Source organism: Lagopus leucura, unplaced genomic scaffold (assembly GCF_019238085.1).
Source record: "Lagopus leucura isolate 7727_CA_CO unplaced genomic scaffold, USGS_WTPT01 Super-Scaffold_100045, whole genome shotgun sequence".
NCBI classification, from domain to species: Eukaryota; Metazoa; Chordata; class Aves; order Galliformes; family Phasianidae; genus Lagopus; species Lagopus leucura.
This window is the reverse complement of record NW_024962292.1, coordinates 2,971,650-2,990,390: the sequence shown is the minus strand read 5'-3', so window position 1 is coordinate 2,990,390 and position 18,741 is coordinate 2,971,650. Positions and strand designations below refer to the sequence as shown.

Here is an 18,741-nt window from a genome sequence, read left to right as displayed (position 1 = left end):
ACCAACTCTATTAAAACTGTGTCAGAAAGAGGTCTGGATTAGAGGCTGTTGATCTCAAGCATAATGAAGTGCTGAGCTCCTGCAGCTTTACTGAGTGCAGTGAGAGCCAGAGAGCCGTTGATTCTCAGCAAATATTTAAAATCACTCAAGATTTCTCCACTGCTTCATTTTTTTTCAGGGTTAATATCACACCGTATACTTTGAAATGGTGTTTGCCACCCTGAAATGTTTCCACGGAAAAAGGAATGATTAAAATTGCTTTTTTTTATTTTTCAAATATATTTCTGATTTGGTTATGAACAATACCTACCCAAAATTAGATTTATTGTGTCTGTCAGCTAACTTTATGCCTTTGACAGCACTTTTTACCTTTCTCTTACGTTTAATGTAAGGTCAGCTGGATTCTCCTTGCTCGTGTTGGACCACTGTATAGCAACACGTGTCAGAAACCGAGTGTGGCCACACAGGGAAGAAATCAAAAAATTACATTTTGCACAAAAGGAATACAAAGAAAATTAATAGGAAAGGAGAAAGTACTGATGTACTGCATGTTTCTCCTAGGCTATATCGGCAATTCAATTTGTTCCACTCAGTACGTATATGGGAAGAAGAGAATCCACATTTCATTCTGTCCTTGATCCATTTTCATGTTTATGGAAATCAACTGGGAATAGACCTCTATATGAAGGCAATCTAGGTCTGTGCCTGAACACTTGGAGAAACTGAACCTCAAACTGGACAGAATAAGTCATTCTTCCTACAGTTCGTTACTGTTCTCAGCAGTCAACTCTCATAAAACAGTCTTTACAAGCAAAACTACCTTGTTATGAAATGCTGCAGCATCTTCCTGTTGTTTCTGTTCCACTAGTGCCTCGATGCCTACAGTCAGCATTGAACATTTTTTTTCTCTCCCACATATGGATCTGTAACTATTTTTAATGGAACCTAATCTCTCATCACCAAAGTACTTTCAAAATGTAAAGTGCAATTTAACTGTTAGGTATTACTATAGAATATAGAACCTTCCAAGTGCCTACAGCACAGTATGCTAATTCAGACACCACCCATTTAGGCGATGTTAATCATACACACATCTCTCAACTTGTCTTCAGTACATGGGTGGAGAGATGTCAAATCTGTCAGGATAGAAATTTATTACTAGATCTGCTCTATTTATTTTCTATTAACTCACCTATCACAGCAAATTTATCAAGACAGACTAGAGTGGAACTATCCACTACTTCACTTTCCAGTATCAATAACTAATGCAGGACCTTTCAAATCTTGGTTATTTGGGTAGCAGGGCTCTAATGTTCTGCTTTTAAAATACCAGAAAGGATAAGAGAAGTGAAATAAAGAAGAGCTGCTGTGAGGCACTGGAAGGGACAGCGTGTACCCCCAGGATTCTGACTGTTATTCACAACTGAGTACAGCCTTGACATGGAAACTGAAATGCAAATATTTCACTTTCCTGTTGCTTTCTACTAAACTTGGAGGATTAGGCTGCTGAAATAGAATTAATTCTGTGAAGCCTGTTTATTTTTTTGAAGGTTGTTATCTATGTAGCAAAATGGGAAAATAGAAGAACACAGTCCAAGAAACAGTCTTATCCATTTTCACCAAGTGTGAATAGAAGTAATATGATATCTGAGCGTTACATTCCAGAATATATAATATTTCATCACACATTATGTGGAAGGCATTGTTTAAGAAAATCAAAGCTAAAGTTTTAAAAAATACTTATAATACTCTTTTAGCATTCTCCACAATGACACATAATGCCTAGGTTCTTAATTTGTACTAATGAGAACAAAAAATGTAGTCAATGAAATGCTTCTTAAAAGCTGCAAAAGCTTTCCTTGAGAAACTTCAGAGTGATTGCATTCCTCGACAGGTTTGACAGAAACTTATAGACTGAGTATGATAAATACTGATAATACAAACATGGCACAACACAGGAATATATTGAAGTGAATAGAGAATTAGTGGATTTTTGGCCTCTTGCAGCAGGAACCCAACTCCCCGTGGAGTGAAGGGAATAAACCTCTTAGGTGGCAACTGCAGTGTCTATCTGCACTGACCATCTGCCTGTGGGAGTACAATCCTCTTCCCCAGGATAAGTACTGAAGATACAAATCCAGCATCCTCCATTAAGTTGCAAATTTGTTTGGTTTTTGCCTTTCACACTTATTGTTTTCTAACAAAAACCCACAGTACTAGCAATCCACATGCTTTGGTTTACAATATGATAAGCCAGTAACGGCAGTTTTTTAGTACTCTTTTTCATTGATGTCCTATTTCTTGTCCTGTTCTGTATGATCACGACAGCCCTGAATACTATACATATCATTGGCACTGCAGGGTATTTCTAGCTAAGACTTGTTAAGTCCTCTCTGGGTGAGCGAAGATGGCACTCTGCTTAAGTAGCAGTCTCTAAGAGATTATGTTTCCGTAGTGACATTACTGGTGGACTCTATTAAGCCTTTAAAAGTGTCTTTTGTCTAGTTGGGCAAGCAAAGAGAAAACTGGAAGTATGTCACGATAACAGCCTGGTTGGGATGTTCAGCTCTGTTGCATACGTATATGATATAATTAGAATGCTTTAATCTCAACTCCTGAAGAGGTGGCTATGTAAATATTATGCAGCATCAAATTACTCACAGTGTCAAATGGGAACTCACATCATGGTGTTTGACTCTCCGGGGCGCACTGCCCTTCCAGTATGATTTCAAATCCTATAAAGGATCTTTGGTGTGAAAACAAGCTCCCTGGATCTTTTCCAGTCCTCCCTTACATATTACAGTTGCAGTAGAACAACTGTACTATAGCCAAGTGTCTATATAGATTTAAAATGTCTTCAGAAACCATCTTGATTTTTGGCAATGAAATGAAAAAAGAAAGAAATTACTTAACTAACTACTGAGTGCAGCATTTGGAGCTGTTTTTGGTTCTCACTCTTTATTCAGTCGATATGTTAGCTGAGGCGAACACAAAATATAATTGTCTATGAACTGTCAGAATTGCTAGCACAGGACTTGTCTGTGTGCAATGGTCTCTAGCAGCGTGTGATTAACTTGGAACAGCTTTAAAGTCACCATGGAACATTTAAACTGTGTATCAAGACGAAGTGGGATGGTTCAGAACTTGTCAGCATGAGAACAAGACAGAATAAAGTTTGCACTGTAATGAATACAGTTCATTTAATTGTTAAAGCTTATTGCTAACATTTCTAAAGACTGGGTCAGTAATGACACAAATAATTAAACTTTGCTATCTGCAATATCTTTTACATACAAGTATCATTCACTGTAGGATTAATTTATTAGTTAGATCTCAGATGAACTTCAGTGAAAGAAGAGAAAGGTGTTTAAGACTTACAAGGCTGACATGATTATCTGACAGCTTGGTGACAAAACTGGTAACAGAAGCCAAAAGCCATGGCTCTCTGTCCAACTTTTGCTGGGCCATATTATGAGCAAAGGCCATTTTATTCCATATAGAAAATTCAAACTTCAGCAATCGTGAATGTGACAGTGCCGAATATCAGCCATGAGCTGAAATGCCAAAGCAGTGACATCTATTTGTGTCATAGTTTGTTACTGAGGTTGAAAGATTACTTGTTAAGTAAACCTTGCAGCTCTCTATTTCAGCCTTTGGCATTTCTCAGATTTGGTATAAGTAAAAGTTCAGAATAGTTTGGCAACATGGGTGTATTTTCATATCTTATGGAATATTAAAATTAATTGATATATTAGGAGTTTTCATTCAAAATAAATAAAGCACTTTCCTAATTTGATTGTTTTAAAGCTACATTTAGTGATATCTTTATTTGCTGTCCTCCTATGAATAGTTACCATATGTTGGAGTTAATAGAAATTTCGCATCATCTTTTATGAGAGCATCAATTTATCTGCAATTAAGTTTAGATTGTCTAATAAAATTCTGTGACATTTTAGCCTACAGTTTATGTCTCAGTAAAAGGCTCCTCTGAATGTTATTGCTATAAGAATTCATGTAATGACTAAAGATAAACCATTCTACTTCAGGCTGGACGGATGAATATGTCAGCATAAAAATAAAACAGGTAATAGATGAACATACAGTCAGTGAGGCAAAGGAAGTCTCTGAATGGATTTCAGTCAAAGCTGTGCAATCAGAGAAGTTCCACAGTTTTTTTGCAATATGGGAAAGAGATACACAGAGTTAGCAGTTACAGCTTTCTGTTACTCCCAATCTATCTAAAGACTATGAAGGACAATGAATTTCCTAAATAAAGATGCTAATCCTATGAGCAATTTAATGTCTGCTGCGTCCACATCTTTAATTACAAGAAATGACAGATTAAGCCACTTAATTTAGAGCTCAATATGAATTCATACACATTTTGAAGTTTGTTGTCACTCAGAATCTAGTTTTTGGGTACAAACAAAATTGTATTTCTGGATATGAAACATGGCAAGAATCCTAATTTCCCTAATGACAGTTGGACTGGTAGCACAGACTGATGTAACAGACCATTCCATTGCATTGTTCACTCTCCAACTGAAAAACATTCCCTTTGCTCTAGTAGTTACATTAGTCTGCTTTTTCTGGGATGCCACATGTTATTTATTTAATTCAATTCCCAAGACTTCAAAAAGAAAAGGAAAAAGAAGAAGGAAATTGGAGTTCTGGAAAGGTTGACAGACAAGAATGGATTGGAGCCAAAACCTGATTGAATAAAATCTGTCAATTCTCCACTTAAAACTGAAAGCAACTTTCCAGCTGAGGATTCATCTTCAAACATGAGCCTGGATCTTTAATGAAAAAGAGAGCAAAACACACTTTAAAGAACTGTCCTGAGAGACTTTCAAACACTTTGAATTTGTCACACCATCCAAGATTAACAAATGTTATGGATGAGTCTTTCGTTACATGACAGAACATGTGCAATATCCTCCATAATATGAGTTTTTAACTCTCTCTGAAAATGCTTACAAAACAAATTCATACACAAAATATCTGAGTCCTCACCCAACAGCACCCATCTTTTTTTTTTTTTACTTTAGACAACAATGTCTAGCAGAATTCTGTTGGAGGGAAGAGGAAAAAAGGCAAAGTAGTGAAATCAGATAAGGATTAGTTCTGCTATGGCATGTCCATTTTCATGTCAATTAAAGCAAAAAAAAAATCAACATTGTGCTGGAAGTCTACATGCAAACACATGAACACAAATCTTGAAGTTGTGTCACAGTCAAGTTGTGACTGAGTAAAGCTACAGCATAATAAAGCCAGAGCATCCTACACTACTCTGTTAGAAAGGATTTACAGTATATCATTTTGGATAGCGTTACTATTGGATATATAGACTCATCTTGAGACATCTTTCACTAAGTTATTACAAATTTCAAAAAATGGACAAAGATTGGTGATATTAAACATTTCCAACTCTCTTTCTGCATTTCCATTCCCTGATATAGGGAAAGCTTCACTGGAGGATGCTCACTGATGCCTTCGAGAGTCTTCCAGAAGGAAATCACTAAAAAAATCATTTGAAATGTTATATTCCAAGTAAATCTTTACTTGGAAAGTAGGTGTATTTTTAAAATATCCATTACTTGAATGAAATGCTGTATTACTGTGTGTTTCTGTACATAATTTAATACATACTTTAATAAGACATAAAAGCTGCTTGAATCATATACACACTTGAATATTATTGGCTAACAAAAATGTTTACGAAGTATGACAATTTTGAGGGAAGATATATTAGCCATAAAATTAATAGACAGCCCCTTCCCATCATTTTATTCAATACAGGTTGACAAGGATAAACTGTGCTTAGTTCTTTATCTAAAATAATCTGTTATTCAACTTGGAATGATGTATCCAAATGATTTTTACACAACAGTGAGCTACATACACCTATTGCTAATATTTAAAAGTGATGGATGTAAATGACCCTTCCATATTTCATCTTCTGTAATATTTATCCAGCAGAAAAGAGATGCGGGGTGGGAAATGAACTTTACAAAGTAATTACTTTTGATCTTGACAAAATCTATTCAAAGGCCTTCAGGTAAACATCAGCTTGATGGGTGCGCCGTGGTGTGCAACAGTTATGTGTCATGCTTAATGGAATTGTGATGTATGTTAAAACTTACAGATGGTCTAGGGACTTACAAAAACTATTCAGGAAAAACAATGTGAACTGCTCGTAATCTATCCACTAGAAAATCAGCAAGAGTTGGTTTCCATTTGCTTTTATTTTTGTGTAAGGAAAGAAGGAAACTTGAAACAACAGGAAAAAAACAGTAATTATTCTTCTTCTAAATGAAAAAAAAAAAACAACAAATAAATGAAGAATATAGAAATCAAAAAGAGAATCAATGATAGGAATATATTCCGCCAACAAAGAAGTTACCATGTGCAACACATGCTTGTATTCAGGCCTGTTGTCTTCAAAAAAAAAACCCTATTACAAAGAACATACATTCAAATATTTGGAAAGATTTCCTGGAGAACTGCCATATACTTTTAATTTCTCTGGAGCTCCTTCTCAAAAGACAAAAATGTTGATATTGAAAATGCTATCAGTAGTTTTTGAACTCACAAGGTTGAGGAGAGTTCCTTTTCATCCTTGTTCTTACTTCCTTTGATTTCTACGGCGCTGCTTATCAATGTGAATAACAGATCTTGTTTTAGGAAGAATTTGCAAAACTTCTTAGCATGATATGGCTAATGGAAAATCATGTATTTTCTATAAAAGCTCCAGTTAAACTCAATATTTATTAATAAATAATAAACCTGTATCAGAGTGATAGTTTATTCCCTCAAAAAAATTAATTTTACAAAATAAACAAACATACATTTTTTTCATAAGGTCACTTTCAGAAAGTGTTGTTTTTCACACACCACTAACTAGCCACTTTGGTGCTGATATTCTGCACTAGCACTTCTTACTGTTGGATTTCCAGGCCATTTTTCTTATACTACTGGATGCTATCAGACTGCACAACAATCCATATGAAGTTGGCTGCATTCTACAGTTCTGAATATAAAAGTCTGAAAAGCACATTTGGATCATCCAAAGTGAAAAGCATTCTGTAAATGTAAATGGTTATAAATTGGTACTGTTGAATCTGAGTAAAATTTACTGTGAACAACAGACTTTACATCTTTTTCACACACGAGAGCACATATACATGCAAAGAAAACTGAGCATAATGAAGCATTCCAAGGAGAATAATTAGTGTCAAATAGGAACACAAGAAATTGAGAGCTTCATATTAGAGTGAGCAGCACTGGAGAAGTTAGTATGAAATGTTTTATAGGCATATTTTCCTTATTGTACTTTAACAACATGAAAAAAGTAAAGCAAATTCAGATGCAAGCAGTATACTTGGTATGGTAGCTTTTTTATGACTCTAATGATTTTATCTTCTCATTTCTTCATAGATAAGCAGCAATAAAGAAAAATTGGCCAATAAAACATGACTTCTTAATATTTTGCATATGCTGCCTACTATAGGTTACATTCTCAGTGTTCCTAAATAAAATTTTTCTCATTTAATGATCTCTGTTATTGGTTGTTATGTGAGGAAACAGAGCTGAGAATTCGAGAATGAAGAGTCTTCCAGATGGAGCTTACACATTAGCATTTAATATTTATGACATGGAAAGGCCACCATGAAAAACTTTATACCAGCTGAATGAAGAGCAAATTTAGAAATTAAGGCTTGCTGATGCTCTGTTCCTGCTGTGGATGTTACTGTACAGGAAAAGAAAAATAAAATCTAGGTGAAGAGATTCACATTTGGGGTAAAAATTTTGAAGAAAATATTGTTTAACAATTTGTGCCGTGCTTGGGAACCACATTATCATACACACAGTTGTACTAATTTAGAAAAATAACTACCTATTTTCAAAGAGTCTACTTACAGTCTACTTGTTATCTTATATTTTAAATTCTTATTATACACAAACATGATTTAAAGTATGCCAATGTAATGGTGCTGTGTTCCAAGCAAAGTAGACTCATCCTGGGCTGACATATTATCATTTGCAAAAGATCGTAGATGGGTCTTTAGCACAGACCTCAGACTCCAGCAATGCAGTACTCAAGAACTGGAGTTTGAAGATGTCTTGTAGAGGAATGGCATGAACTTTGGAAAGAAGGCAAATGTTCAAAAAGTCCTGAAGGATGTTTCAGACCAATTTTTTTTTTTTTTTTTTAATTTACTGAAGCTCATTGCTTTAAAATTCAGTATCAGACAATTTTACTTAACAAATTAAAAAATAAAGAAGAAAGTAGTCTTGCTTCATGTTACTGGGGAAATAGAAGAAGATCAAAAAACAGTGGTTCCAAAACAAAGTAGGTGAATGGATCCTCTTTGGTAGCAGGAATGTACTCTGTGAGAGGATCCTGTGGCAGAAGCCTCTCTAAGCCCCCTTTTGCCTTTGGCTCTTCCTTCCTTCCTCCTCTCACTCTCTTGACATTTGCTTTTTGTTGGCAGCCATTGGAATAAGTGTAGCATTTACTTTGAGCCAGCTGGAAAGTAAGGATTGCAGTTTACAAACTCAGATTCTGTCCTAAATTTTCAGTCTATATTTCCATTCTCAGATACATCCTTTCTTGTAGTTTATTTGCTTTTCTATGTAACATTTTGTTCTAGTTTTGCTCAAGTGAAGTCTTGCAAAAGAAGAACAAGTGAGGGTTTCATATAACTTCTCCCAGGAGGTTTCTTTTCCTTTGTGTAAGGGATCTGGCATCCCACAGATGAAGCACTGTGGGCAAACCACTGCAGGTGGAGCAGTGACAAGTCCCACAGGGCACACTGAGAACAAATGTCACAGATGTTTTCAGTGCTGGTGAGAGCACTATGGCCTTGTGTGTTTCTGAAATGCTGTTGAAAGGTGAAAAACATTGTGAGAGTGTTTCCCAGCAAGTAGTAAGTGCACATACATAGGAACATGCAGATGATGTATGTAAACTTCTGATGTGAATCAAATGTGAATCACCTATGCACACAATAGGATGCTCCCAGGGAGATTTAGGATCAATGCTGGGGATCCTCTTTTGGCCAGGAGGGAGGAGCATGTTGGAAACTCTCAGGGTTGCAAGAGAGCCAGCAGTGGGAGGGAAGAAGAGAGGGGGGAGGAAGGCAAGGGAAGAAGAAGGACCATACTACAAAATTGTGTAATAGAAATAGAGTTGATACTAATTTGTAGCTCCAAAAATGTGCAAATAGTACTTGGTAGATATTGTAAGGCAGCGAACAGCACTTTCAACTGTTGTTTTTATGATGTATAATGAACTAGGCCAGCTTGACAGTCTATTTTTCTCTATTTGCTGACTCAGAAATGTGCCCTTTTCCATTTAGTGTGTCCTTAAACCCTATGTTAAAAAGGAAGGACATATATGTTTTGCCTTTTAGCTATTTTCAGAACTCTTCAAACAATAAAGCAGGATTTTCCCTACAGAGTCACTTTTTCAGAGAGGGTAATGCTTTGAAGGATAAAGAGGTTTTCTCTCTGCTGGGACAGAAGAGCCTGGTAGGTAAAAGCTGCCACATGTACATGATCAATCAAAGCATCCCTGTGCTGGCCCCCAAACCAATGGTGCTTTAACTTTCTTGTGGTGGACGTTCTGTCATGAATGCTTTGTTTCAGTCAAAATCAGAATATAGCTCTATGGACATGTTAATCCTCTGATACAGATGATGATGGTTACTGCCATTTTCACAGTCCACATGGAAGATCACAAAGTTCTGATCATCTGGTTGAAGCAGCTGTGTCTGGGAGCAAACTTTATATCATGAGGCAAATACAGTAAATGGACACATCCTACTAATGCTATCCTTCCTGCCAGAAAATAGCTTGCCACTGTAATGGGTTACCCAGTATGATTATGGGGAAGTTTTGAGAAATCAATTGCGCTTAACAACCTATTTTATACTGTTGTATTCGTTACCTAAAATGAACTGACTAAACTCTATTCAGAATTGGCTTCAAAATCATATAGCAGATAATTCAATAATGTGATTGCAAATCCTCTTTTCCATAGCAACGCTACATTGACATCTCCACGTTATCCTGCAGACTGTACAGCTCTCAGTACAGAAAGCACTGCATTTTTTGCAACTGCTATAGCACAGTGGCTGGCATGTCACAGTCTTGCTCCAGGACCAGCACAGCAGCATTGGTAAGCTGGTAACAAAGTCCTACCATAGTCAAATATAAAGCAGCCTCATTTTAATGTAACTCATACTTTTCAAATTGTAAAAAAGCAATAATAGATGAATAATTAATATTAACAAATAAATTACTACTACTAATAAATGGAAAATTATAGTAAAATATTAAAATGCAGTGCTGCTCCTCTGTAGCTTATTCTAAATCTTTACATAGCCATGCAGGTTACGTCTTCCCACTTACCCACCTAGATTCATTTCTTATCATTTCAACCCCCTTTTGGCACAGTGCTTATCCCCAGTCTTGTCTACTTGTCCATCTTGTTACATAGTCAACTCTGGTGGCAATGAAGACTAAAGCATCCAAAATCTGGCATTGAGTAGTACTGAAAAAATTCTCATGCCTGAAAACAAAACTTTTTTCCTCTAGCATTCCATTCCAAGAAAAAAAGTTTTATTTAGGGTCAATCCAAGCAGAATTTATTTTCTCCTCCTGTGGCAGTTATTTAAAAAAAAAAAAAAAATTAATCAATTATTCACAGAGTCCTGATAGCCTTGCTTTAGCCACTAGGGAACAGTGTTCCACTAATGATTTTTTGGAGTTATTTTGGTTTAATAGTTAAAGAGGCTGCATCTGAGTTAAGCCAAGAGCCTTTTGTAAGTTCTATGTGTCAGCATTACGCTGCCTTTATTTTCTCTTCTCTAAAGTCAGATTGTTTGAAGCCTAATACTGTGATCATTTATTTACACATAGCCCAGAAGGAGGCAGTTCTGGTTGTTTAATATGCAGTACAGTTTTCTGAGAGTGCTTCTCTGTGGGTTGCACTGTCCGTATTAGACATACGCCTTAAGTTTATTGCACAGAAAGGATGTTGTTTTCACCATGACATTATAATTCTGTAATGAACTAATTTTCATCTTAGCCTACTCACATATGATATATTGGTAGTGAATATAACTGTTAAACCCTCGTGGGCTTTTCCAGAGCTACCGCAGGAGCATTCAGCATTTTACAACTCCTGAGATTGTTTTTGTACAAGCCGTGCCAGTAGAGGAGTAAATACTGGAAGAAGAATAATTCACATTACTTCCCAAAGAAAAAAAACTTTTTTGTTCAGAAACAGAAATTGTGTGAAAATACAAAGCTGTAATGAAACACTCTCAAAAATTATATGACAAATATTTTATCCAATATACACCTAAACCAAAGGAGCTGTCTTGATTATTGAACCCAAAAGGTACCACTCATCTCAGATGAAAAATGCAGACCATAACATGCTGCTGCCACTGGCAAATACTAGTGTTGTACCCTGTAATGAACACAATAAAGTTCAGCTGCAGAAGGTGTCCATTGATACCACCCATGGCTCTTCGCAAAGATCAATTCACCTGAATTTGGTATTTTCCTTAATTAAAAGAAAGACAAATTGATGAAAAGCTCAGTAATGCTTTAGCCACAGAGTAACTGACTAATATGGAGTCGCACACTCTCTCTGGATTTTGTGCTTGATGAGTTTTCTCCCCTCCCCTCCCCTCCCCTCCTCTCCTCTCAAGTGCAAGGGCAGAGGGAAGGGTTATCAGTCAAGAAATAAAAATCTGAGTTCTGAACATTATTTTTTCACCCATGTGTTGTTCTGAGCAGGAGGTCAAGAACTGCATGATGAGTGGAGTAAGTATCTCTGAATATACAACCCCTTCTCTGCCCCTCCATTCTTCCAGGATAATAAAGGGAATTTGCAGCAAAATGAGAATTCAGATTATGTTACTTTGACAGCTATCACATCATTTTTCTTTCTTCCATTTATTCTCTTTTCCTTCCACTTGTAAGTTCAGTATGTTCTCTTTTGAAGCTCTCTTTCCATGAGTTTACAGACATGTTTTGAGAGGCAAGTGTATTTTAAGAAAGATTCCAGTCAAAGTTTTTATAATCTCTTTCTCCACAGCAATGAGTCTGTAAAGGTAGTGGTAATAGAATGTATAAAGATTGTGAAGTAGATCTATTCAAATAAATAGATCTATGAAATGCATTCATGTGCATTCAAATCTAGTAGCCAACCAGCTACCCAGTCTGAATCTGCTTTTTTTGATTATATAAGAATAAAGTTTAGGAAACAAGAATTTGGCCAGTAAGTTAAGAAGCTATCTTAAGAGTAGCTGAAAAAGTGGCTTTAATTTTTTTAACTGTATGTAGGTTAGTGATAATGTGGGTTTTATTGCTGTATCATTGGTAAGATATGCTAATTTATCTTGAATCTTTTTTTCTAGTGTACTTGTTTTGTGGTATTTCCAAGTGCAAAAATTGTCATAGCTGATGCTTGCTAAATGCAAATTACATGCAAGCTGTTAAAACAGAGCCTGAAGCCATGCATGAGGGTGTTGAAGGTTGTACATGTTTCCTTTGGTTTGAAGGAAGGGAGCAATTATGTATAGGATTGATTCAATTTATATCCTACACATAATACAGCATAACTGGCATTTTACCAGCTTTTTATAGTGCATCTCACTAGTGAAAACAATTTTACTTCTAATCCCAAATATTGTCTCCCTTCGTGCAGTGCAGAGCATATCCTCTGAAGAAGTTTGTAAACTGCCCTGTTTCAAGGTAGGGTTCAGCATCTTCATGCAAATTGGCACTCAAATAATTTGTTTAAATATCTCCCCACCATGGAGATCACAGAGAGACTGGAATATTGTACATTAAAAAAAAAAAAAAACAGCCACAAAAAAAAAAAAAAGAAAAAAATTAAAAAAAGAAAACTAAATCCTTTGATGTTTGCAGGAAGAAAGAGGAATTAACTGTTATAGGAGCGCTATAAAAATAACTCCTTTTTATCTTCTTGTTTCTGTAAACACACTGGTCATGGATGTGTAAGCCTACATCAGCAGGCACACAAATTAGCTTTACATAATTGTGTTAAATCTTGATAAAATTATAACATTAATAAACCATACAAAGAGTGGTTTAACTCTGGAATGAGATGATTCCTTGCTGGATGTAACCAACTCACTTTCTTCATTAAGAGGCAATGTTGGATGAATTCCATACCAACTGTGTTACTGGAGAATCAACAAAAAAAGAAGATCAAGATCACAGATCTAGAGCAGAGTTGATATTAATATCTGCAATTATTTTTGGAGAAGATTATGATCCTGAGGTGAAGTTTTGCGCTAATTTATGATCAGCGAGGTGGTGCAACTGGCCATCTTTCACCCCTGACATCCTCAAGGGATTTTTTGCTGGTTCTGGTGTAAACTCATTACTAAGCATCTGTTTAACCTTTTAAATTCCACTTCAATTTCAAAAAGAATATTTTTTGCTTAGTTTATCACCTCAGCCTTGTCATTCCCTCCACTTCATTTCTGTTCATGCCAAACAATTATTTTGACATATATCTGTTGAGGATCTGGTTTGCTATCTCCTTTAGAACATCTTTTTCTCAAATGTCAAAACAAATGTTAGTATGCTCAGCTGTTCTGCAGAAATTTGCAAACTAATGGACCTTTCACTCAAGAAATAAAGGACTGTAATTGACTATTTTAATGTAGTTAGGAGGATGTGGAAGGTGAATGAATGAGAGTGATACATCTTTTACCAACAAAGAATAATGTTGAGGGGGAAGTGCAGAATTAGTTTTAGTTTTCATCAGAGAAGACACTAACCTTCCAGAAAGTCTGAACTAAAACAATTTGGATATGTAAAGTTTTCAAAAGAAATTTTTAATGCTCACCTATAAGCATAAGCACTGTGAAAGATGATTTGCACAATGTATATTAGAAGTAAAATAAGTTGGATGCATTTTTGCCAGACTTTTATCTAAAATGTTTCTATTTTCTTATGAGATTAAATAATTTCAAATTATATTTACATGCATTCTTATATGCATTGCTTCCAGGAATAGCATCTTTTTAATTTCCTATTCTGACAAGTCCTTGTCATGGGATCTCCTGTCCATGAAATGAATCATGTTGTATGCTGCTACCAGTGGGCATGATGTATCATAGCAACGACCATTAATGTGGAAAATTCAAACAGAGGAAAGATACTTGACAAGCTCTGAAGTGTTACTCTTGAAGACCTCTTAGGAAGCTCCTTAACTATTGAATTAAAAGGATAAAAATATAGGATTTAAAAAACATTTTCGTCTTCTGCTTCCATAGAAATCATATGCTTAAGTTTTAAGCAAAACAGCACTCACTCTATGATAAAAACCTGAACTTTCCTCCAGTATGCAATATGGATATGAACAAAGGAGGCACCCCATAGCTGGGGAAATGCTGTATGTTGGATCCCATATGATCACGAGCCCAATATCTCAATGAGCGGATCGATTTTGGGAAATAGGTTGCAGAGAGCAAGTTGAATTTTTTTCTCTCTTTTTCACAGTTCTGATGACCACAACCAAACTCAAAGAAGTTCAAACAACTTCTGAGTTTTAAAAACAATTGAAATTTCTCCCTCATTGTTTTGCTTATATCTCATTTACAACTCATTCTGAGATAAGTTTGTGCACAGGTGTGGAGAACAGCCTAGAGAATTGCTTTTCTGTTTAAACTCTCATTTCTGAGGGTCAGTGAACTTTAAAATGCGAGTCCTTCTACATATTCTTTTGTAAATATAAATATATAAATACTTTGTTTACTGAATGTGTAAGAGCCTGAAGATGAGACAGAAATAAAGAAGTTGAGGCCTACCCATATCAACATTTTGCTATAAATACTTCAAAACTATTTGAACTAGCAGTCCAATTGCTTATCCTAACTAGTTGTGAGAAACTGGCAGAGGTGGCAATGGGCATCTTGTCTCCTGTAGTGCAAAATTCTAAACATTAAACCTGATGTCTGTCATTTTTTTCTGACTCAATTTCCAGACGTTATTTTCCTGATGATTTTGGAGCGATTTAGCATCTGTCCAGCTGTAAGAATGGTAGAAATGGAGGGAATTTATGACAGATGCTGTCAGCTAAGACAGCAAGTACAGAGAGAAACAGTCTTTGCAAAAATCTTGCAGTCGTGTCTCATGTCATAAAAGTTTCCATCACTGATTCACAGCAGCCCAGCAGTAACTGAAGAGACTACAGACCACTGCTACAAAATCCAAGAAATTGTAGTGGTGAGAGACCCTTCTCACCAGTGCAACAGCTGTTCTTTCTGTGCAAGGATATAAAACTGTTCTGTTATTTACATTAAAAAAATCGAGCAAAGGTCCAAATGATGGCGTTTTGAGTTTATTAAGATCTAATGTATCACCAGGGAGATTTTCAACATAACTAGAATGCAGATGCTGAAAACGTACTTTAGAGGCAGAGAGGCCTGTATGGGAACAGACTGCATAGAGTAGAAAGAACCATTAGTACATTTTCAAGTTTTTTCCTTTCAACACAGTGGTTAAATAAGCTTGTTTATACTTCATCCCTTTTAAATTTTGTGGGATTTCTTGCCCTAATAAATACTTTTCAACTTGTCTGCCATGGCTCAGGGTCAATATTGTGAAGAGACCAATTGTATGACATGGGCATACTGGAACTCCTGTATTTATTTGACTATTTTTTACTCTTAGGATCCTGTGATCTAAAGTCTTGAAATGCTGCTATTTTCTGGCTTAAGAATTCTGCTTTAAAGAGCAGAAAGGATGTGGTGAGGTGCTGGAACAGCTGCTCAGAATGGCTGTGGATGTCCCATCCCTGGAGGTGCTCAAGGCCAGGTTAGATGGAGCCCTGGGCAGCCTGGTCTAGTACCAGATTTGGAGGATGGTGACCCTGCCTGATGCAGGGGGCTTGGAACTTGATGATCCTTGGGGTCCTTTCCTACCCAGGCCATTTTATGATTCTATGATTCTATGATGCTATAAAAGCATCTGTCTCTCATCCCACAGAAAAGTTTAATTTCTCATGCTATTGGTAAAGAAAAATAAATATGGAATTGTGCTGATTAAATCCTAAGTTTGAGGAAAGTTGTGGCAAATTGAAAGTGAATACAATTTGTTTGTTAACACCTAATGTTTTGAAATAATTTATCATAAAAACTATTCCTGGAAAACAAAAGGCACTTATGTGCAGGCAACTTATAAAATGTAACTTGTTTATCTAATAAACTACCCCGAGGCCAACAAGTACATTAGCATTGCACAAACTTTCTGACTTATTCATCATCACTATTTATTATTAAAACTTTATCTGCTTCAACTTAGTGAATAGCTGCCTTGGGATATGCTGCTCAGAGCAGAAGGAACAAAATAAAGTTTACGCAATTTGCATAATATTGTACAACGGATATTAGCTTAGAACAATATGAATCCCCTGGATCATTTGCACAGCCCCTTTGGTGTTTAATGTTGGTAAATATTTAAATAACAGCAAGCCTATATAATTACAAAGATTCCTCTTCCTAATCCACACAGATTGTACAAAATGTTGTAAATCATATCTATTACATGGTTTTAGCTAGACCAAGAATAGACAGATGATTTAGATACACTTGTTGCCTTATCTGGGAGTTTATGATCCATCATTCACAAATCTGTTGGCGTACAAGCAGAAGACACGCACAAAACTGAGGACTGCATAGTGTATACACTGCATGTGACTTAAGAGGGGTGAATACAGCATGCTTTAAAACCTGAGGAGCATTTTCTTCATTATTCTACTTCCTTTTATTCATATTCACAAATCCTATGTAAATCAATGCTATTCACCTGTTCTGGATTAATTTTGTACTGATGTAGAAAGCATTGGACAAAAGGGGATTAGATGAGATTTTTTTTACAGAATTGGGGTCACTCTTGGGAAGAGACCTCCTCAAGTACATTTAAGGTCTTGACTCTCAAAACTGCAGAATGCTGTGATGCGTGATGTGCTGAGGAATAGGAGAGCTCTCAAGAATCATAAGACCCTACTGAGAGTCTGATTCTGAAATTCAAGGCCTTCATAAATCAATTGCTTGCACATGAACATCTTTTTTTTTTTTTTTTTTTTTTTTTTTTAGTATTTCCTTCTATCTTATGTTCTTTGAATATCAGTTCTGTACAGTACTGAACAGAAGGTGCTCACACAAATGTCAACAAAACGAGGGCGCATTTCCTATGTTACGTAAAATGTTTAGTAATCACAACAGATCATAATCTTTTCTATGGTCATGGCTATTCATATTTTGAGTCTGCAGATAGATGCACACACCTCTAGTATTGTAATAATCAAATCAAGATTAAAAAAAGTCAATTCTTACTGTGCTGGTGGCTCGAAATTCATCTAGACCAACATAGATAATTTCTAATCCACTTCGTAAACTAGTCCAATATCACTATCTTTTGTTTATTTATTTATTTGTTGAATGGTAGAAGGTACAGAAAATTATTTTTAAAACACAGCTCCTCTTCTGTGCATTAGTCAATGGCCCATCTCAACAGGCTGTGGAAATCCAGTACACAAACCTGTACAAACCTAGTTGATCCACTGCTTCCACTTAGATCAGGAAAGGGTAAATGAAACAAAGGGAGAAATAGGTGTTTTGATATATCTAACATTTATGACGCTTTTTCCCCTTAAAGGCAGGCACTGAAATTTAAATAGATTTTTTTTCAGTTTGTTTTAAAATAGACTAAAATGAATACCTGTGCAGTAAATAGAATAGCTCACCCTTGAAGAGTGATTATGTTTCTTTCACTCGTGAGAAAGACCTTCATAATTCATTCATACCTGAGGATCTTGTGAGTTATGGGTCCTTCACACTTTTGAAAGAAACATAATACTCACCGTTCATGGATGACATCTTCTATATGTATTTAAATTGTAAAATTAAACTGTGAGAGTTTTGAAGGCATATCCAACATATAAAACAGAAATGCAAGCACATGGTTTTTCCCTCTCCTGCATGAAGGGTCTACGAGACTTTTGGAGAACATGACAACATGAAATATTACAGTGGAAACCAATGTAGTATGTGCTGTATGCAAGACAAAAGAGGAGAACTAAGAGCTGAGTTTTGTATTCTACCTGTGTCAGCAGGATGTACTGTTACACTTTTCTTGGCAACACTTTGGATGTATTTCTTTTATACTTTCAAGTTACTGATATAATCTGAGAATTTTATGTAAGAGTATCAGTATTAAGTCAGCAAAATATCCTGATGCTTAAGAAATGTTTTTAAGCACTAAATGTACTTAAAGAAGTAGAATCTTGTATAGAGGACACTGAGGGGGACATAACAGAGGAGTAAGAACTACTTTGAATATCTGTGAATATTATACTGAAAATATCACACATATGCCTCATTTATTAAGACTTGAACACAGTTTACCAAATCTCCTCTGTGTTCTACTTAACATTCACAATAACTTTTTCTTAATTATAACAAGATACTATTTGGATGCTTAAATTGCTACTCTGTCTTTCAAACTAATTCCCAAAAGTCCACATAGAAGAGGAAGATAATGAAAAAAATCCACAAAAAAAAACATTTTAAGATCATACTACAGAAACTGTGCGGGCATGGTACCATCACAAAGCGTGCTTCCACTAGAGATTCAAGATTATATAGATGTCAAAAGTGTTTATCAGCCATCAATCCTTGGCCT

At 35.8% G+C, this 18,741-nt stretch overlaps 1 protein-coding gene across 4 annotated transcripts in view; it reads right to left on the bottom strand.

The window, feature by feature from the left end:
* The window catches only part of PPP1R3D (protein phosphatase 1 regulatory subunit 3D), a 125,101-nt gene that overhangs the window by 30,886 nt on the left and 75,474 nt on the right, over nt 1–18,741 (bottom strand). The window lies entirely within an intron of this gene.